The sequence below is a fragment of the Giraffa tippelskirchi genome, chromosome 11 (assembly GCF_054371585.1).
Source record: "Giraffa tippelskirchi isolate mGirTip1 chromosome 11, T2T-mGirTip1v1.2.pri, whole genome shotgun sequence".
NCBI lineage: Eukaryota > Metazoa > Chordata > Mammalia > Artiodactyla > Giraffidae > Giraffa > Giraffa tippelskirchi.
In genome coordinates, this window is record NC_137285.1 from 50775235 (window position 1) to 50797625 (window position 22391).

The 22391-nt window shown below is 41.5% G+C and overlaps 1 protein-coding gene and 1 long non-coding RNA gene across 2 annotated transcripts in view; both read right to left on the minus strand.

The window, feature by feature from the left end:
- The window catches only part of MAML3 (mastermind like transcriptional coactivator 3), a 451114-nt gene that overhangs the window by 334549 nt on the left and 94174 nt on the right, over positions 1 to 22391 (minus strand). The gene's annotated exons all lie outside the window — the stretch shown is intronic.
- On the minus strand, positions 181 to 6341 carry LOC145526038 (uncharacterized). Its single transcript, XR_014068637.1, has 3 exons — positions 4552 to 6341; positions 2973 to 3076; positions 181 to 2312 (listed from the first exon to the last, which is right to left on the minus strand). It is a non-coding gene; the product is annotated as an uncharacterized LOC145526038 (long non-coding RNA).

The following is a 22391-nucleotide window of genomic DNA, read 5'->3' on the forward strand; positions in this document are numbered from 1 at the left end:
AAACAGTCATCTGGGGGATTTGTGACCTTACAAAAATTTCTGGTGGTTTTTGACATCCAACTTCCTTCCTTCTGTGAACTCTCTCCTTCTCCCCACATTCTGTCACATGTTTGGGGGCAAGTATTTGGATGAGTGAAGAATTAAAAACAGAAAAGTGAAAACATCCAACGGTCACAGCAAATTTTTTTTTTTCTCTTAAAATTGCACCAGTGTAGCTGGAACAGCTTCACAGGTATGCATCGTACATTTCAATCATATCAACTGTGCCCAACTAGATTTAGCTCTTGGGAAAATTCTAACAAAGACAAGACTCTCAATCAGTTTAAAATAGTCTATTGTGACAGGAAAGTACCTTGAAAATTGGTGAAGACTCATACATAGAACCAAGTTCCCCTCTAGGGAAAATCAGCGAATATAAATTCATTAGGGTAGTTAATTCCACCATGTAAGCAGTTCCTGACATCACTGTTAATACTTGGAAAAATAAGCAGCCTTTTCTAATGAACAGACTGAAGACCCTGAAGTGAATACAGCTGAGTTCTAATTGTGCTCCCTAATAAACAGGGAATCATAATATATGTTCTTTTTCCAAGCAAATGTCTTAAGAATAAGTAAGACAAAGGGGTGAAAAATACTTTTAGTTCTTCTAGGCAAGGCTCTACCTAATCCCAAATCCCAAGATAGTTCTATAAGGATTAAAAAAAAAGACTGGTGTGTTCTCTGACGTTTCAATGAGGGCTATGGGGCCCAAAATGTTTTAAAAGCAGAAAACCGTTAACACTGGAGATATTGTCAAAATACATTTCCTTCTGGTTAAGAAAAGGAGAGAGGGAGGGCTGAAAGGGTGGAATGGGAAGGAGTTGTCATCAAAGCATTGTTAATATGAACTGAATTATATTACAATGGCAATACTTCAACATGGGGAGTGACAATTGTTCCGTTATTATTGTGGATTGACAATATGACAATCCTTCATTGAGAGCGGATGACAGCTGTAGCATTAGAGCACAGTGAACAACACGAGATGAATGAGTGTTACAAGTGTTCTTCCAGGATGGGTGCCTGTTTCGCAGGAGTTTGTCTCAACCCCAAATAAATACATGCCAGTTTTCACTATCTCAGCAAATTTAGCATCCCTTGACAAAACCATGTGCTACCAGTGGCCTCAATGTGCCAGTGGCACGTCCCTGCTTAGTGGATTTGCAGCAGCTGTGAAATGTCAAGTCAAAATGCCACGAAAGATCTATACGGCGCCTCGGCAGAAGAAAGGGCAAGAAACGGTAACATGCCGATGCCCGGACAAGTGTGAGCTGACGTCAAGCTGTCTCCTGATCTGAACTGTTTCTGAACCTCGGTCTTGGCACCGGCCTCCTCCCACTGAGGGCCTCTCATTCTGCTAAAAGAACTAACACCATGTATGTTACTTGACATTAACACACGTCAGAGGGCAGAGTTATTTACATTATCTCCTTATATGCTAGAAAAGTCATTCTTGCTTACTTAAAACAAGAAGGCAAGGGAAGAGGCACATAAACCACTCAGAGTATTACCGCAAAAAGATGAGCCCTGGTCACATTCACAGAGCGGTATTCTTCTTTCCAGGGATAATGCCTTTTTAAAAAGCAGAATCTGCCCTTTGTTCTGTTCTAGTGCCTGCTTTTTTAAAATTCAGCAATCAATATATTGTGAACATCTTCCCAATCTCATTAAATATTCCTCTAAAATATAATTTGAATGGCGACACCTAGTCCATTTTCTACATATACCATGATTTCACATAGTTAATCTGCTACTGTTGGGTATTTAGGCTGCTTCCAACTTTTTACTCTGAAACACAACACAGCTATTATGCAAAATGTGTATACTCTCTAATTTCTTGGAATAAATTTATAAAAACATGTACTGATTCTCTATGATCCTGACTGTGACAACACTCAACGTGAACCTGGGGGTAGCCCTTGGGTAGGTGTCTAGAGCATAATTTACCCATCATAAGAGCCTCTGAAGCACTGATGAGAGTGGCTGAAGAGGTATAAATAATGGGCAAGTTCTTCATTTTATACATCGAGACAACAGAACCACTTATCCCTTAATAGCTGTGCCCAAGCCTTCTAGAGTTAAGCAAAGCAATCTCTCTTGGCAGGTGAGGGAAAGAAGACTGTACGTGAAGGGAGAGGAATTACGTGAATATTCTATAGGCTTCCAAGCTCAACATTAAATAGAAAGGTCCTTTAAAAGCCTTTGTTGTGTTCAGTCGCTAAGCTGTGTCCAGCTCTTTTGTGACCCCATGGACTATAGCCCACCAGGCTCCTCTGTCCATGGGACTTCCCAGGCAAGAATACTGGAGTGGGTAGCCATTTCCTTCCCCAGGGGATCTTTCCCATCCAGGAATCGAACCCAAGTCTCCTGTACTGGCAGGCAGATTCTTTTCCACTGAGCCACAAAAATCTTTGAGTGACTAATACAATGTGGGAGTTATTTTACACTATTTTCCAAACATTTCTAACTGCATTTCCTGGCCCTCCTCTGGTTAGATGGGATCATGTAAGTAGTTCTGACCAATAAACCGAGAGCAGAGTGCCAGGTACCATTTCCAGGCTGGAACATTAAATTGCTGATGTTAAAGCCTCCGGAGAACTCTCTTTCCTTTGGCACAACCACTGGTGTGAGATAGCAAGTAGTTTCATCAAGTATGAGTCCCTGAATGATGATGATAAGCAGAGTCTCTCTTCCCCCTACGCCATTCCCCCCACAACAAACATGAACAAGAATTAAAGTTTTGTTGCTTCAAAGCCTAAGATTTGGGGGCCATTTGTTACTATATCACCACCCATCCTCTCTTGATGAATAAACACAATAACTGTTTTACTGAATTTCATTGTCTCATTATCTGATTTCGGAGCAGGCAATGCCACCCCACTCCAGTGCTCTTGCCTGGAAAATCCCATGGACAGAGGAGCCTGGTAGGCTGCCGTCCATGGGGTCGCAAAGAGTTGGACATGACTGAGTGACTTCACTTTCATTTTCACTTTCATGCATTGGAGAAGGAAATGGCAACCCACTCCAGTATTCTTGCCTGGAGAATCCCAGGGATGGGGGAGCCTGGTGGGCTGCCGTCTATGGGGTCGCACAGAGTCGGACACGACTGAAGTGATTTAGCAGCAGCAGCAGCATGATCTGATTTAAAATAATCACATGAAATTCCATTCTTTTCTACACATATAATTTGAAAACCTGAAGAGTCACAGACCTAATCTTTAAGGTTTCTTGGGCTTTATGATGTGATCATTCAAGGATGGTATTTCTAGTGCCTTTTGGGTGCCAGGCACTTACGTTACATGCTTTGGGAAAGATGAAGACACAGCTGCAGCCCTGAGAAGCTTAAAATAAAGTGGGAAGGATACAGTTTCAGAATTTCTATAAAGGAGGAATTTAGGGTTAGCAATTGGGATGCAAAGGGCACTTGGGAGACTAGCTTGAAGCTGTGTTTGCATAGCCAACACAGTCTGTGTGTAATTATATATTTATTTGAAGTGGCTTTGCAGGGAGGCTGAGGAGCAATGTTGTAAAGTATCTAATGCCCTTCTCTGAGCTGACCGTGGCACCATCAAGGATACAGCAAGGACAACTCAAAGCAGATTGTGGAGAGCTTCTAAAGAGAGGCTGTGACATTCAGAGGACTGGAAGACACAGTCTGAGTGGGAGACACAGAGAGAAAACATTCACTGAGGACACCGTATTTGAGATGAGCTTTGGAGCCCAGATTTCCACAGGGAGAGACTGGAGGCAGAGAAGCCATGCAGAAGGAAAGCCTAGTATAAGCAGAGGCACAGGGGAGAGAAAAGAGAGGACATATCTAGAAAGTTATCCAGGGCAGAGAAAAGTCATAACTAAGGTCTAGAAAGTTCGGTCGATAAGTGCAGATTTGGGGAATGACCACTAGCGGCTGACACGGATTTGTGCTCCAATGGCTCAGTCAGGGAATTCCGGGCAGGAGGTGGGCGGGACCCAGGGATGTGAAGAGAAGGATCAAAGAGGAGGGAAGCAGGAAGCGCTGGTCCCTGGCAGGCTGACATGGCTGAAGCATGCCGCCTGTGTCTGAACAATGAAGGTGGTAAAGCCAAGGGGGCTGCAACCCAGCGCAGGAGGCACCAAGATGGATCTGGCGGGCGCTGTGTTTCCAGCTCAAATCTCTCAGCACAGGACTGAACATAAAACAGGCAAGCAGCAACTGAATAGCAGCTAACAATACTAACTCACTGACCAAATGAGGGGCAAGGCAGCTCTATAGGACAGGCTGGCCTGTTCCCACCCTCTTTTAACATCTCTGCCCACTTTTGAAGCTTTATTTTGTCACTGTGTCTCCCTTCCAAAACTGGGCACAGTCAAAGATGAAGGTTTCACTCAGATCTGAGCATTGGGCTACCTGTAAATAGTTCTAATTTAACCTGGTGCGTGTGTTAGTCGCTCAGTCGTGTCCAACTCTTTGCGGCCCCATGGGCTGTAGCCCGCCAGGCTCTTCTGTCCATGGAATTCTCCAGGTAAGAATACTGGAGTAGGTTACCATTTCTTTCTCCAGGGGATCTTCCCGACCCAGGGATCAAACTCAGGTCTTCCGCACTGCAGGCAGATGCTTTACCTTCTGCTCTACTAGGGAGGCCTGGAGGAGACTGAAAGTGAGTGAAACGATGTCTGCTGATTATCTAGGAATTGTAGCTTTAAATAGGATATGTGGGAATGTATAGACTGTTTTTTACCTCATGATAATAAGAAAAAGGTAAACTCTTAAAAAAACAACATTGCAGTTACTCAGCATTGGTGAAGGTTTTTCACTGATAATTCCCTTTCGGTTAATCTGATCTCCCATGCTGCCCTTTATGAAACCATTTTAGCATTGTTTCAAAGAAAAAAAAAGACACAAAGACAAAAATTAGTAGAAAGGCTGGAAAAAGCAGGTGGAGTGGGAGGATAATGATCACTTTTCTGTATGATACTGAATAAGGAGACTGGATTTCTGGCCCAGAAAGTATTTCAAGTATGAAAGGACCATTTCTTGAGGGAAATGGGCAGTTTTAACCACCAGCATCTTCCTTTTGATATCCCCCAAAACACAAGCAGATCCAAGAATAGCTTACAGGAAACCACAACACTCTTGACTGAGAAATAAACACAGGTTATTTTTTCCAAAGGCACATGAGCGCCCAAATAATAAGCCACCTCCAAAAGGTCGGAGAAATTAGAACCTATTAGACAAAAGAACCAAAGGAAGTCCCCCCTGTATCTGGACTTCACCTGGTTGCAAAACCGATGGATGCCTTTGCCATTCTTATCACCAAAGATGGCAAAAATTTCCACGGAGAACTTCACTGGAATCTGTTTTGTTCTGAGGTCAGATCTACAAAGCCATAATTACCCAGGTAACTTGGGTCTGATGCTGCCCAAAATATCTAGGTAATTATAGGAGAAAGGTCATTTCCTCTCTATACTCGAAACTATACCTCTGGGTGTCTCCACTGGCAGCTACCCAGTTAAGAGCAGGCTTTCATTTCACCTTGTGCTTGCAGAGACCTTGCCAAAGACGATGACATTCTTAACGGGGGGTGTGTGTGTGTGTGTGTGTGTGTGTGTGTGTGTGTGTGTGTGTGTGTGTGTGTGTGTGTGTGTGTGTGTGTGTGTGTGTGTGTGTGTGTGTGTGTGTGTGTGTGTGTGTGTGTGTGTGTGTGTGTGTGTGTGTGTGTGTGTGTGTGTGTGTGTGTGTGTGTGTGTGTGTGTGTGTGTGTGTGTGTGTGTGTGTGTGTGTGTGTGTGTGTGTGTGTGTGTGTGTGTGTGTGTGTGTGTGGTGTGTGTGTGTGTTAATTGGTGTGTGTGTGTGTGTTAATTGCCTTTATAAATATTCCTCCTCTCTTGCTTGTTCCCTAGGACGATCTGATAAAATATCCCGCTCACTTGTACACAGAGGGAAAGGCATTCTGGACTGGGAGAATCCTGGGAGACAGAAAGGAAATGGAGCGGTGAAGAGGAAGAAGGAACAGAGGGTGCCAAGATCTGCAAAACTGTGGGGATTAAAAGATTCATAGTGATGGAGAGAGGAGGAGAGACAGAGGAGGAAGCAGGGCAGATACTCAGTCGACGGACGTCTTATTCAGAGTTTGAGCTTTGACAACACAGGCAGTTTGGGGGCAGAAAGCCGCATAACTGCCCGTCGGTGATTGCTCAAGAGAAGCGCCCGTTCCTTTTCTTCACAAAGAAAAAATGGCATTTATCTCAAGTACAGCGAGGCACAGGAGTCTTCACCTCCCCCATGCTCTTTCTTCCCTCTTCCTCCTGCCGGCTCGGCTCCCTCGCCACCTCCCCTTCCTGTTGGAAAAGAAAAGGTGGGAGGGGAGTGGGAGGGGGAGGAGGACCCGCCGGCCACCGACAACGCGGTGGGAGTCTCTTTTCTTCGGCTTTTACCAGCCTATGGGGGTCAGGACGCTATTGGTTCAGCTTTACGTGTGATCTGGTGCCTCTCACTTAGCAACAGCGAGCAGGGGAGGCAGGAAGCAACGCCACCTGGCTCCTGCGAGCGTGCGGATGGTTTAAAACAAGCCACTAGCTCAGAGGGAGACAGAAAAGGGGGGAGGGGGTGGAGAGAAAGAGAGCAGTCTGGGCTTAACATATTGCACCATTAGGAGCAAGGCTTAATCGGGGTGTTAACTACAACCAACCGGCAGGCTTTGGGGGCGGGGGTGGGGTGGGAGCGGAGACTGGACAGGAGTTATTTTAATGAGTATCTGGATATAAATCATATACAGAAAGCCTTCATGTATTTTTTTTTTTAAGGACAAACGACACTGTGCTGCCTGGGTGGTGGGTGGGGAGAGAGATGGGGTTCTCTAGGCAAAAAAAAAAAAGGAGATAAGAGGAATCTAAAACTGTCCAGTGGGTTTCCTCGGTTTTATTTTGTTTTCACACCAGGGTGCTACTAGAAAAGGAAAAGGAAAATTGGGTGTACTTGAAAAAGCAATTGGCTATGTAATCCCAGGAATTTTTTTCTTAATTAGTCAACAGTAGTTCTTTCTAAATCCTAAATTCCATTTTAGCATTTGAGAATTAACTTTCTGGAGTGGTAAGTGGCAAAAGAGAAGTACATCTCTGCTAGAGAGAGTTTTTTTTTTTTTTTCCGCTTTGCTTCCTTTGTGGTAAAAGGGAAATTTCTGAGAAGGATGCCGATAGAAGTTCTGAAAGCTCACACTGCCTGGATATAACAGGGCCCAGGGCCAATAACAACAAGGAAATGTATTCCGCTGTCCCTTCTTTCATTTTTCTTAATAGAATTTTCCCTTCCCCTCCATTGCAGGTCCCCCACCAGACTTTAGAAGGATTATCTCACCTCCTTACCCACGTAAACTCAACCCACCCCATCACATCGAACAGCCTCGAAACTGCAGATGGGAGAGTGTCTTTCTTTCCTTCTTAGAGAAAAATGGTGCCTTTCAGCATGGACTGGAGCCTTTCACTGGTGTCAACCCAGGCCCCTAGAGACAAGGACAAGCAGCCCAGAGGACACAGATGGACCTCTATCCACTCAAATAAACCAGACCCAATTAACCCCTTCAGCTCTGAGCCGTAAAAGCCACTGACGAGAGTGACACCTACTGCTCGGGGTGCAGCTGTACAATCTCCTATCACCTACCAGGTTCTCAAAATCCGCTTCACTGGCGTGGGCCCCTCTGAACACATTTCTGTCCCCTAATAGCTGAATGAGGACGTTTTCAGCTTCTCATTCTTGGGCTGACCTCAGCATCTGTAACTCAGGACTCCTCAGGGTCTAGGGATCCTCACCCCGGGTTACAAAAGCTCCCATGTATAAACTGACTCCATTTAGCAGTGACGCTACACACGAGGGAGGGAAAGCATAGTTTGATTAGGAGCCCACAACGCACTCAGAATCACTGTTAAGGTGAAATAGCTTTTATTAACAATCCTCTTCGACACTTGATTAAATTATCCTGGGGAAAATGAAACTTGTATCCAGTATCCATGGAATTTTACTCTACAGAGGGAAAACCCGACAGTGAAGGACTAGTGTGCTGTATGTGCTGTGCTTGGTTGTTAAGTTGTGTCTGACTCTTTGTGACCCCATGGACTGCAGCCCGCCAGGCTTCTCTATCCATGGGATTTCCCAGGCCAGAACACTGGAGTGGCTTGCCATTCCTTCTCCAAGGGATCTTCCCCACCCAGGGATCGAACCCGCATCTCCTGTGTCTCCTGCATTGCAGGCAGATTCTTTACCACTGAGCCACCTGGTATAGAATAGCATTTTACCAATCCACATTTCTTTTACTCTGTGTGTTCAGTCAGATCCCAGAAACTGCCTTTCACTGAGAAAAAAGTCCATACAATTAATGAAAGTTAAAGTTATACTTTTCTGAAAGCATAGCAAAAATGTTATGTTAATGGCGAAAATATCTATGTTATGATTCTTCTTTACAGTAAGATATCACTAACAAAATCCATGATTTCTCCCCAAAATAGGCATTAAGTTAAAAACCATATTAAAGGTGCCAGATGATTATAAAAGCAACGGGTCAGGAGGTATAGCTTGATTCATTTTAGGCAAAAAAATATCTAGTGAGTCTTCACCAAGTCTTCGCACATTGAACAGAACACTAGTAATGCTGAAAATTCAAACATTGCTCATCTTTAAGGATGCTCAAAAGTGCTTTGCAAATATTCTGCTTTTTACTCCCAAACTACCCACTTGGAATGTTAAATTATGATATTCTTATTCCAGAACTGGGAAACAGTGGAGTCTCCCAGCTTACGCAAGGTCACAGAGCAAGCCAGTGAACGTGATGAAATCAGAACCAGGCTTCCTAATTTCAAGTCCAGGGCTTCGCCATTGGGCCGCTAGAACCAAGCAATTCTCTGAGTAACAGTGAGGTCTCCCTCATATATTTATGGACGCCTCATCCTTGTGTGTTAATTTCCGCTACTGTCTCAGAGTTGAAATGTCATTCTACTGACATTCCTCTTATTTTTTTGTGATCCCTTTATCTGGTGTTTTCACCAAATGGGTTAAGGGAAAAAATTAGTATTGAGAGGCATGAGTACAACTCATCAAAAAAAAAAAACCAAAACCAAACAGAAATGGTTCAAACTTACATCAAATGAAAGGCTAAATATACCCACCTCTAACTACCTGTCTAGCATTTTGACACTGAAATGAGTATTAGCTGAGGATACTCTCAAAAGTAGTTGTAGGGATTCACCACTAAGATACAATCCACAAGGTGGAGCTGCTATGGGGCATCCGGCTACTACTCTAATTATAGCACAACAGGGAAACTTTCCCTCTTTTCCCCAGAAGTTCACACTGACAGAACACACCTGTGTTATGCATGTGCACTAAAGCTCCACCTACAACTCTGCATGAATCACCCTACCCTGTGTGCAGAAATCTGGTCAGTGGGGTGAGGGTGCTAGAAGTGACATCTACAAGTGTCCCTTACAAATCTCACACACTTTTTTTTTTATAATGAGGGGCTCCTTCCCTCAAAATATTCTTAAACCTACAACTATTTCCCCATAATAGAGAAGAAACTGATGATCAATTTGTCCCGATTCTTTTCCAGTCGATGTTTTAACATGAACCCAAATATCCAGGATCAACTTAATGGACATTGTCTATAAGTTGTATACAGATAGCTATAAAGAGGCAATTAGAACACCCCTCACTCAAAATGTGAAAGTTGTATCTTACCATGTCAATTGTGCAAGATGCAAATGTCCAGTGAGGGATAACACATTCTTCAGACGGCAACATGAACTGTCGGCCCCAACCACCAGTGCTCCTGGTTTTTAGAGCTGGACGGAGTGCCCCAAAGTCAGCAAGTCTGACACTCAGTTTGCAAAAAGTCCTCTTCAACATCCTTCACATCTTCCACAGCACCAGCCTGGACGTGGGGGCACCTCTGACCGCTCTCCACCTTGCTTCCTTCAATGACCTGCCCCCCTGGACTGTTCTGGCTCCATCTGGCTTCCATCCCCAACTGAATTCAGGTAGTCCAGGCTGGGAGTGCATCACTTTCCCCCTGTATCACTGAAGGGACCACACTCCCGGATCCTTGGGTTCTCCTCTTGGCCATGTAGCTTCGAGACCCTGTCTGCCCTTGGCCCTCACCACCAACAGTGTTTCTTATTTAATTGTTTCATATCTAAGATTTGCCATAAATGGCTCCTGCAAGCCTACTTTTATAAACAAAATAGAATACCATAAACTACATATATAAAATTTTTTGAAAGTATAAACCAGGACCAGCAAAAGGGTATTTAGTAAACAGTCTAGGTTTAGGGGACCAAAAGGAAAGAGCAAGGCTCTTCTGTAGAATCTTACACAATGAGAGAGAAAATTTTCCACAAACTTCTTATCGACAAAATCCAACACTTTATTTGTGGACACTAAAATTTGAATTTCAGACAGTTTTCACATCTCATAAAATATCACTCTTGTTTTGAATTCTCTTCAACCTCTTAAATACGTAAAAATAATTCTTAGCCTATGTGCCACACCAAAACAGATAGTGGGGCCATTTTAGCTCATGGGCCATGGTTTGCAAGTCCTGGAATATGCACCAAACAGTGAAAACTGTGGTTAGCTTGAGGGAAAGGGCAGGAGAGTAGAAAGATAAGTCCTTCCCCCACCACCACCATGTTTTAATTAAGACATTTCTGTATTATTTACCTTTTCATTACAGGCGTGTTATTGCTTTTATGATTTGAAAAACAGTCATGGAAGATGTGATGTGATTAATTAGAAGTCTAGACTCCTTTAGAGCTTTCAAGAGCTTTTCAGAGCTTTCAAGTTCCTCCATAACCGTCTTATTTAACTTAATTTCCATTATTATCCTCTGTATCTCGTTTTTTGTCTAAATTTCTGTCTCTCTCCTGTTTTCATGCCTTTGCTGCCTGGGAACCTCATACTTGTATTTCAAGGCTTACTTTCTGGTCTTAACTTCTTTCCTTAAGACATCCATACCCAAGACAGTAAAGGGAAAACTTCAGTTCTCTGATGATCACTTGTCAGTTACTTTAGTATGTGTTTGTCTTGGGTTCCCCACAGGCAGGGACCACCTGGGAACCTTCGGTGTCCTTGCAGCACCAACCAGTAAGGAATATCCACTTAGGTATCCAACAAATACTTCACAGCTTTTTAGTCAACCCGAGCTAAAATACAACAGTATAATATCAAATAAATATTTTAGGATCAGTGGATAGAAGTTAGAAAGATAGAAATGTTGGCTTGATGTGTGAAAATATTATTTTCTACCTTTTAAACCTGTCCAACAATGAAATACACTGCCTCTTAAAATAACACATTTCCCGACACTAAAAACTATTCAAAACACAAGTGGATGACCATCTGTCAGGGATTCTGTGGAAGGAATTCCTGTATTATTTAGGTCAGACCACATGGGCTCTAAAGTCCCTTCTCACTCAAGAATTTGTTATTCTTATTGACACTCTGTCCTTACCCCCCAAATACCTCATTTATTGGTTAAAATTAAGTGATTTAATGTATGAGGGGTGGCACGTTCTCAACTCAGATCATCAAAAATGCTGTAATTCTGTGGGTATATTAGGATGATATTAATTGGCTTGTTCTAGGCAGGCTTAGTATATTTTTGATAAACCACCAATACTAATGTGAGAGATCCCAGAGTCGTGAGAATTTTTGTCTCTTATTTAGATAGCCCCCTGTGGATGGTTTTCTTATTGTTTTGTTTACCCATTTGTTTGTTTATTCTTTTTTTTAAGGTTGTTGGGTTTCGGTTACTGATCAGCTGTCTGAATGACAACGTGTAAATCAGAACAACACCTATATTTTGCTTATCCTGCATCCCAGCTTTCTAGATCCTTTAGAATTCTGGGAAAATCTGAGATTCAAAAGGACTTATAACACACATACCCTACCACCTCTTTGGAGGGAAAAAAAAAAAAAAAACAGAAAAAAATGTATAACCTCTGAGCCCTCCATGACATGTAAACAAAATTTCAAAATTACATGTCATGGGCTCTTTCATCAAGCTGCTGCTGAACACCCACCCTGGGCCAGGCCTTGCACTAAGTACCAGGGACAACCTAACCCAAGGACTTTTACTGTCACCCAGAAGGCCCAGTTAGCTGTAAAACAGAAAGAAATACATTGACTGGCTTCCATTATCTATCAGAGACCAACCCTTTTATTGAAAAGCCTAGAAACTGAGAGCTGGTGACAGGAAAGAGAACAGGAGACAGAAAGGCACAAGGCAGGAAGAAAAGGAGAATTAGAATCAGTTGCAGCAACAGGTCCACGTGGCATTAGAAGGGAGGAGATGATGGAACTGCCCTGGTGGTCCAGCGGCTAAGACTCTGAGCTTCCATTGCAGGGGATGCAGGTACCAGCCCTGGTGGAGGAACTAAAATCCCATATACTACTCATCACCCTACCCCCAAAAAAAGTAAGCAGATCCTGACAGAAAAGAAGGGGGACCCAAGATGCTATTTGAAGGGTAATATGGAAACTTCCAGAAATCACTGGGGCACCTACTCCAGGTGTCCACAGCTTCCAATGCTACATGACGCCTTCACTTCAGCAAACAAACTGCTCATAATCAGAGATCGCTTCTCTAAACTTGTGTTTCCCAGGAACTAAGAGTGTCCTGACCCAAGCCCTAGAAAGCCTGGCACACACAGTACACCTTCAGCTAATGTTGGTTTTCTTTTCAAAGTCTTCTTGGGTCATTAAGAAAAGATTCAATCATGTTATGGACATAAAAACAAATCAGGGAGTGATACTGGTGGTGGTAGTGGTGGTGGTTTAGTGGCTAATTCGTGTCTGACTCTTTGCGACCCCATGGGCTGTAGCTCATCAGACTCCTCTGTCCATGAGATTTCTCAGGCAAGAATCCTAGAGTTGGTTTCCACTTCAGAGTACTACTAAGAGCTTCTAATTACTGCAAGCTGACTATGTGCAGACACTGAGCTAAGCACTTTAAATGGGTTATCCTAGGCCTTCCCTGGTGGTTCAGTGGCTAGGACTTTGCACTCCCAATGCAGGAGGCCTGGGCTCGATCCCTGGTCAGGTAACTAGATCCCACATGCCACAATTAAAGATGCCGCATGCCACAACTAAGACCTGGTTCAGCCAAATAAATAAATAAACATAAACATTTAAAAATAAAAAGTTTTTTTAAAAAAATAAATGGATTATCCCAACACCTCTATTACATAAGGCCTGTTTTTTTGGCTGTAGAAACTAGGGGTTAGAGAAATTAGAAACTTACCCCAGGATCCTAAGGCTAGTAAGTAACAGAGCCAGGATTTAAACCCAAGAGGTCTTGCTTGAAATTCAGGCTCTTCAACACAGAGTTAGAATGTGGTAAAATATCTAGAGTATCTCCTTGACTTGCCTTTTCAACGTCAGCAGCCTTCTCACCTTCAGGCCATGCAGGAGCTATTTAATATTTGAACATCAGAGAATGAGATGGTAAAACTTCACATGTTAATAAAAGTCTAATTGAAAAGTTCTTCTCTTGAAAAAAGAAACCACAATGAATAAAAACCATGTCCTAGAAAACCAAAACAAAATGTGCCCCCAAAAGACTGATGCAGATTCCAGGGACAATTTGCCAGAAGCTTTTTTTTTTTTCCTGAAATTACAGGAAGAGGAAAAATCAGTGAATTTATTGGCATTAAGACAAGAAGTCTAAGGAACACGTCTTGGTCAGCAAAAGAATGTTCTAAGGTAATGGTTAAGATAACACTTTGTGTGTGTGTGTTTGTGGGTGCGTGCTCAGTTGCTTAGTTGTATCCGACTCTTTGCAACCCCATGGACTGTAGCCTGCCAGGCTCCTCTTTCCATGGGATTTTATCTGGCTTTAAAAATATATGGTATCCCACATAGTTGAATTATCAGAGAGTGAAGCTGAGTCATTGAAGTAAAAGCTATTTTGATGGAAATCTTTCTAAAACATGACATACTTACATTTACATTCTTAAACAGAAAATACCACTTCCTTGATGTTTCTTTTATACGATACTCATTATGAATATTATTAGTAATAACAGGCTGCTATTCAATTACCTTTGAAGGGAGTATTAAACTCACTAGAGCTCTCTGCCCCTGCATCAGGTGACCCCCACATTAAATGACCTCGCATGAGATGACTCCAAACTGCCACACCTCCGGGTCCCCAAGTCTGCCTTTTATATTTCTTTTTTTCCTCCTCTCTGCACTTCCTGCTTTCACGTTGTTTCTAGTTTGCTTTCTTATTTTCCACTTGGTTGGTTTGTTGAGGATCTCAGGGTGGCTTCATACCATCTCCAGGGTTAATTATAAAGGGTTTCCCCCTACTACCTCTCCCGGAGTTTTTTATTTGTAATGTTTATTTTGGTTTTTTTTTTAAACTCACTTCCCAGTTCCAGATGGTTGAGTTGATGGAAGCCTAACCTCCAATTAAACTCTAATTTTTTTTTAAATGTCTTTCTTAAAAACCAGAGTGTGGATTTCTGGAGAAGCTTTATTTTATTCATCTGAGAAATCAGAACCATACCTTTTAAAATTAAATATCAACATACAATGGAAAAGAAAGGGGAAAAAGTGTGATTCTTTTAAAAAGTAAAATAGACTTTTGTTCTCCCTAAAACACTTCATGTGTTGGAAGTGACACTCCTTCAACTTTAGGGTATTTTTTTAATTACAGATTTAAGTCACTTTGGTAAGAAAAATAACCTAATATTTGATGTAATTCTTTCATTATTCCTGCTTGATTTTGGTCAATGAATGGGTAGATAGATGAAATGGATTATATATAATATATACAAATACATATATACACATACATATGGCATTGTCGATAATATATATGTTCACAGAATTTGTATCCTGCCTGTCACTTTTATGTTATTTCATGTTTCCCTGTTTCAACATAGTACGCAATCTACCGTGTCATAGCTTTCTGGAATTCTATTATTTTAGTTTTCCCATTCCCCTATTATTGAGCATTTTGTTTGCTTTACAATTTTGTTGTGGTTTAAAAATAAAAAAGACAATGGATAATTTCATAAAAATGACGTGTTCTTCTAAATTAATCCTTTGTGTTTAAACGTAGATCTTCGTGTTATTGATGCAATTAAAAAAAAAATCCAAATACAGTTAGGGAAGACAAACAGAAGAAAAAGAAAATGAAAACACGTTTTGTCTGGAGAAGCTGCCTCTTGTATGTAAAACGCTGGTTATATCACCTGTTCTACTTCAAATGCTGAACGACACTATGACCCAGGTGAAGATTACTTTCCTCACTGTGATTTGACTTATTGCCTAGAAATTCTAACTGGAAAGCAGAATCAGGATTCAGTGCTTTCTAGAACAACGGCCATTATTTCTGTGTGTGTGTGCTAAGTTGCTTCAGTCCTGTCCGACTCTTTGTGACCCTATGGCCTATAGCCCACCAGGCTCCTCTGTCCATGGAATTCTCCAGGCAAGAATAGTGGAGTGGGTTGCCATTCTCTTCTCCAGGGCATCTTCTTGATCCAGCAATTGAACGTGCATCACCTGCACTGGTAGGCGGGTTCTTTATCACTAGCGCCACCTGGGAAGCCCACATTTTCATTGTTTAAATTTGTCTAAAAGGAGTTGGACAAGGAGACAGGGGTACCTGGGAGTGCTGCAGTCCATGGGGTCGCAAAGAGCTGGATATGACTGATGGATTGAACAACAACAAAGAAGGAGTTGGAGACTACAAAGAAACAGTTATCATTATTTTATAAAATAGTTTTAAGGGTGATTTTAAGCTTGCAAGTAACGAAAAACAACCTTCTGAATAGCTATAGTATCCCCTGCACATTCACAAGAACATAGTAGGTAGCTAATAACCACAGTCATGGGAATAGAGTCCGGAACACAGTAAACACTTTCTGAAGGAATGGTGGGTGGCAGAATTGTATTCCTTTCCCCGAAGGAAATCACTTTACCCTACTCCATAGCATACTTATGGATGGAAAAGTCTTTAAAATCTAATAAAGCATAGATCCGAAACAATGCATAGTTTCGGAGCATTTGCCAACAGGGATGCAGATCAAAGGAGAAAAGAAATGTCCTGACATTCTCAGGATCTGATTATTAAGGAAATAATATAAATCCTTATTATAAAATAAAAGCATAAAAACTGGATGAATAATAAATACAGGGAATACGGCATCTGAACCAGAAGACCGTCTGATACAGGTTCAATTTTATAAATTTGTATTGGTATGTTCCTCACAAAAGGAGTCAACCTTTATAAAGAAGGCTGGGGTAAAAGTGGACCTTGGTGATCTTATATGTGTCTGTAAGAATTAAAGATCCACTAAAGAGACAAGAAAAAAAAAGGATTTGTTTGTTTTGCAGAAATTGTCATGGTTTCTGTGGCATTGCAATGGCAAAATCAAATACACACCTTTTTCAAACTGAAAAGTAAGAAGTATTTAAAACATAGATAAAAGTGTTTTTCTCCAACAACATATTTACTGTATTTAGAACTCAAATTTTTGATACATGATGTGATCTATGAAGCAATATCAATTTTTATTTATATTAATAATAAGTCTGGAAGAGTCTACCTTGGATTTGCAAGGGCTTCAAAGAAAAGGGACAGAAAAGCCATTAGAAGTCACAGACATCATTAGCACAAGACTAAAATCAAAGTAAAAACTGTGAACCAAAATGGGCTAACTTAACACTCAGACCCTGCCCCTGATACAGCTCAGTAACACAGATCCTAGAAAACATTATTAAGATTTCTTTGGGCGGACATTAGATCAGTGCTGACATGGCCAGTCACAGTAAACGCAAAGAAAGCCATTTCAAAGCCAGATACTAAATTAAAAGGAAAATGAAAGTCTTCCTTATTTTATGGATTTCCCCTACACAGAGAGTGTCCGATCCTATGTTAATGTTATGAAACAATTCTGAATAGCCACTGCCTAACTATCGCTGTTACAAATGATATTCTGATGTTCTTAAATATATAGAATCTATTGAAATACAGATACTGAATATTTTGTGCTATTCATAATGGAAGTAAAAGGTCTGACCTATTCCTAATTACAGTATTAATGCAACGATCTGTGTGATCACGTGTAAATAGAAATCTAACCACATACGGCACTGGATTTCAGCCAGAAGGTTCAGGTTCTAGCTGAAATTCAATGATATCAGCAGAGAATAATCTGCTCAGCTAAACAAGTAAGGAGAATAAGCAACTGTGGTCCCAGAAATTTTTGTCTTTATTCCAAGTTATCATCAAGGAAGATGACAGCTCAGATTTTGTATCCTCAATAGTGACAATATGGCATGAGCATCTGAAGGGGGTACCTACGTGGCACTCACATGCAGAGAGAATTTTCAAAGCTCTACTCATCTCCCCCTTTTTCTCCCCTACTCCTTCAACCGTCAGCACCAAACTCTAGAGCTATATTTCATTTCTCAGTGAACACCCTGGGAACAGTCATCACTTTGCCCCAGAACAGGACCCAAAAGAAAACACCCTCCCTAAGTAAGTTAAACAGCTCAGTGCACCAAGGAGATTTATCATAGAGAGAGATCTACCTAATGAGAGTAATCCCCTGACCACAACACGGAAGACTGCATTCTCTCTCTAGTTAAAAAACACACTGCCCCGACATAGGAAGAAGGCAGCACTCAGACACCTCTAAGATCAGCAAGAAACAAACTGCTGCTCTCAGAAGGTCTGGTATGAGAGAATTCCAAACAGTGTCTGTAATCAAAATGTGATCAACGTGCACCACCACATTAAGAGTTCCAAAATGTCAATTCAAGGAAAGTAACAAGACTCAGTTTATACCCAGTCACTGAAATGCAACCATGGCCAGTAATAACTTTTGCCAACAAAGACTTCTCTGTCTCCTATTTAATGAAAAATTAAAAAATCTGATGTTCAGAATGCAAATGGGACTCAAAGAAAGGCAGTTGCCTCTTTCGCAGTCACCTTAGTCCACGACTTGTTCCTTAGACTTTATTTAGTGTTGGCAGAAAGTGCCACTAACTGGCAAAAGGAACTGAAAAGAACATGACAATATGGTGCCTGTATATTGCAATTGCCACAGAGCCCAGTGTTTTGACATTGTTACTGAAACAAGCTCAACTATTTATGAGAGCTAAGTTGAATCAAACAGTTGGTGTGGCAGAAAAAACATCTGTGAAGTCTTTTTGTCTAGAAAGTCACTAAGGAAAGGAGGAGGAAGCACAGCAATCACACAAACACAAATACCTCCCCAAAATCATAAATAGCACTGTCAAGTGAGAACAGATACCTTCCCCCACTCCCACTGAAACAACACCCCTACAGTAGGCGTGGCTATCCCAGAATCTCAGGCAATGCATCACTGTGGACAGCCAGCTCTTCTGGAGACTTGAATGTCCCCTCTTTAGAAACAAAAAGGGGTTTTTAAAAATTCATTATTTTGAATATAATCTTTCTAACTTAGACAGTCCTGGGGAAGGGCCAAGCAATCTGTGTTTTAACAGGGTAAGTTAGATACACACTAGGGTTTAAGGACCACTGCCATCCACTACATAGCTCTGAATTTCTGCGCTCTTTAGAGTTTTCTGCCTGCTTTCAATGGGCTTTCCTTTTACAGAAAGTTACTGAGTTTCCTCTGCCCAACATGGATCTGCCTCTATTGGTTCTTTTCCCTTCCAGTTTGCTCCTTTCCAGTTCGTATCTAATCCACCACAGGCTTAGAAATCAGTTGTCACAGTTCTTAAAAATCATGTGTAAAATATAAATACATAGGATCAAATAAGACACGAAATGCATAAAAACTGGGAAAGCACCCCTGTGAAGGGAATGCATAGTTCTAGGACATAAATTTCTGAGTAGACATTGGTCATTTAGAGGCTTTTCTGCTTACTTCCTCAACTGTACAATATTTACTTGTTTTTATTCCTGATCAATAGGAGAGGTTGCTAAATAACTGAGTTCCAGAAAATGAAATGTTTCTGTGGTTTACTAGTGAGTCACTGGAACATTCATCTTAGTATTTTTACCATAACTGTAATAACTGTCATTCATTAAACATTTGCTATGTGCCAGGCACTGTGCTATATGCATTTTATATACATTATTTAATTAGATCCTCACGACGTGAAGTAGGTATTATTATCTTCATTCTAGATGAGAAAACAAGAAAAAGTGAAGTTGCTCAGTTGTGTCCAACTTTTTGCGACCCCATGGACTATAGCCTACTAGGCTTCTCCGTCCATGGGATTTTCCAGGCAAGAATACTGGAGTGGGTTGCCATTTCCTTCTCCAGGAGATCTTCCCTACCCAGGGATTGAACCCAGGTCTCCCGCATTGTAGGCAGACGCTTTACCGTCTGAGCCACCAGGGAAGTCCACAGAGCTATTCAGAAACCTGCCTAAGATCACAGGACTATTAAGAAACGTAAGCGGAATTCAGGTTAGCTGGATTCCAAATCCACCTATTTTCTTTTTCTTCTCTTTCTTTAAAAAAAAAAAAAAATCCACTGGGCTATGTAGCACGGAGGCGGCCAGGTATGAACCCAAAGCTTCGAAAAAGGGGGTGGAGTGAGGATGGGGACGAAACTCAAAAGCAGGACAGGACTATGATAAATGGTTCATATTCAGTAAAGGAACAGAAATGTCCTTCCTAGGAAGGAATCAAGGAAGGCAAAAGATTCAAGTCATGCCATCCTGTCTGGAAAGTCAAAACCTATCACTCTCCACAGTAAGAAAGGCTCCTGATCTGTTTTCCACAAGGATCCAGATTCCCTTTTATACTCTACTTTGGGGTCCTTACAGTTATTATTTAAGCTTGTTTAAAGCACACATAATCTTTATATTCATAAACATCATGAGGTCAGAATCTTCTGGCCCAGGGCTGAGATACTGTAACTGATAATAACTGACCCTCCAGAATGATACAAGTCAAAATGTCCTGTTGACTTCTTTGTTTACTTACTCACTTTCCTTAAAAAGTGAAAGGGAAAGTAAAAGGAAAGTTCTCTTTCTCTTAGCCTACGATTCTGCTAAACATGCAGTAGCACTATGTTCTTTTCAGTGCTCTCTGAAATATTTAATGTGCAAACAGGTGCTGTGAGCGGATACAGGTGGAATAAGACATACTGGGCGTGTTGAAAGGGGAGCTCACGTAAGAATATGTGTCATGACCACTCAGAATGACCATTGTTTAGGGACCTGCCTGCTGATGCAGCAGGTAAGAATCTGCCTGCCAATGCAGGGGACAGAGGTTCAATCCCTCGTCTGGGAAGACTCCACAAACCAAGGAGCAACTAAGCCCACAAGCCACAACTACTGAAGCCTGAGCACCTTAGAGCTTGTGCTCCACAACAAGAGGAGCCACCACAATGAGAAGCCGGAGCAACACAACAGAGAGTAGCCCCTGCTCACCGCAACTAGAGAAAGCCTGGGCGGAGCAACAGAGACCAGATGCAGCCAAAGAATTTTTAAAAACGAAAAAAAAAAAATTTTAAAGAATGACAACTACAATTACTTAAAAATTCACAACAATAAATGCTGGAGAGGGTGTGGAGAAAAGGGAACCCTCCTACACGGACGGTCAATGGGAATGTCAAGTGGTACAGCCACTACGGAGAACAGTATGGAGGTTCCTTACAAAACTAAAAACAGAGCGACCATATGATCCAACAACCTCCCTCCTGGGCATATATCTGGGCAAAACTATAATTCAAAAGATACATGCAGCCCGGTGTTCACAGCAGCACTATTCACAATATCCAAGACATGGAAGCAACCAAAGTGTCGATCAACAGATGAATGGATAAAGAAGATGCGAGGTGTATATATATATATACACACACACACAATGGAGTATTAGTCAGCCATAAAAAAGAATGAAATAATGACATTTGCAGCAACGTGGATGGACCTAGAGATTATCATACTAAGGGAAGTAAGTCAGAGAAAGACAAATATATGATATCACTTATATGTGGAATCTAAAACGTGACACAAATGAACTTATTTACAAAACAGAAACCAACTCACAGACATAGGAAACAAACTTATAGTTACCCAAGGGGAAAGGTGGGGGTGGGGGATAAATTAGGAGTTTGGGATTAGCAGATACAAACTACTATTATAAAATAGATAAATAACCAGGTCCATTCCATCTGCATACAGGTTGTCTTTATCTTTCATTGACACATAAAGACTGACAGGTTGGAACTCCTATCTGTGAAAGCATCACCACCATTAAATGCTAAGACCTCATAAGGAAACAGAAGTAAGACTCGCTTTACAATAGAGGGTTTTACCAGCAAAACCAAAAGCCATTTTGTGATGGGTACATATACAGAAGTGAAAGTACAAATTGACATTAAATTCTCAGTTGTGTTTGGAACTATGATTTCCTTTGACTTCCCTTTGTAAAATTTCATTATTTTAGAATCCCATGTCTCTTTTTAAATTTTTTTTCTGATTCACATTGCTAACGTATATTTTACTGAAGCAGAAGGAAAATAAATGTAACTGTTCATATCAGTTGGCCCTACTGACGGTGCTGTTTCTCATATAAAATGCAGCTGACTCCTTCTGCCTTTGGAAATCAGAAACCGCCTTTCACCCACAGAGCTGTAACTTTTCAAAATCAATGTCTCTTGGCTTTCCCATCTTCAAGACCTTCTGGATTAAACTCAGTCCAGACAGTCTCGGCTGACCTTCACAAATCATCAGCCTTGCACAGCTAACAGCATTTGGTGTTGAGAATTTGGGCCTTGACTCATCCATTTTAAGATTTTTTGAAACCTTTGGCAGAGCCCTGCCTGAAAGGTCTCTCCTAGACTACACAGCCATTGTAGGTTTCACTCCCTTTTTGAAAAGTAATCTAACCTGTGAAAATCCAAAGCGATAGATCAACTGGATCCCTGTAAGATTATTCTCATCATAAAGAGCATTCTCCTGTGCCCAGTTCCCTCGCCACCACATTCCTGGCACCTGCAGCAGACAGAATCTCCAGATGGAAGCATGCCAAAGCTGAGATCCTGGCATGAAGAAGCAGCTCTATCAGTGAACGGCATCCTAACTTCACAGAAGAATTTAATCAAGATTGTCCTCATTGTAAGAGTGTAAAAGTCAGCCGTCTTAGCGCACACTGTTAGCAATGATTGATTTACCCACATTTTTCCAGGACACGCCCATGTGTCTCATGCACCAGGCTGTCCAAAAGGGATCGGCAAAGATACATGTAACAGACATACGAAGCATCCCTGATTAGACCTTTGGTGTTCAAGACTGGAGTGTTGGAACCAGAATCCAGACAAGGCATGGATTTTAAAAAATTATTTATTTGACTGCACCAGGTGTT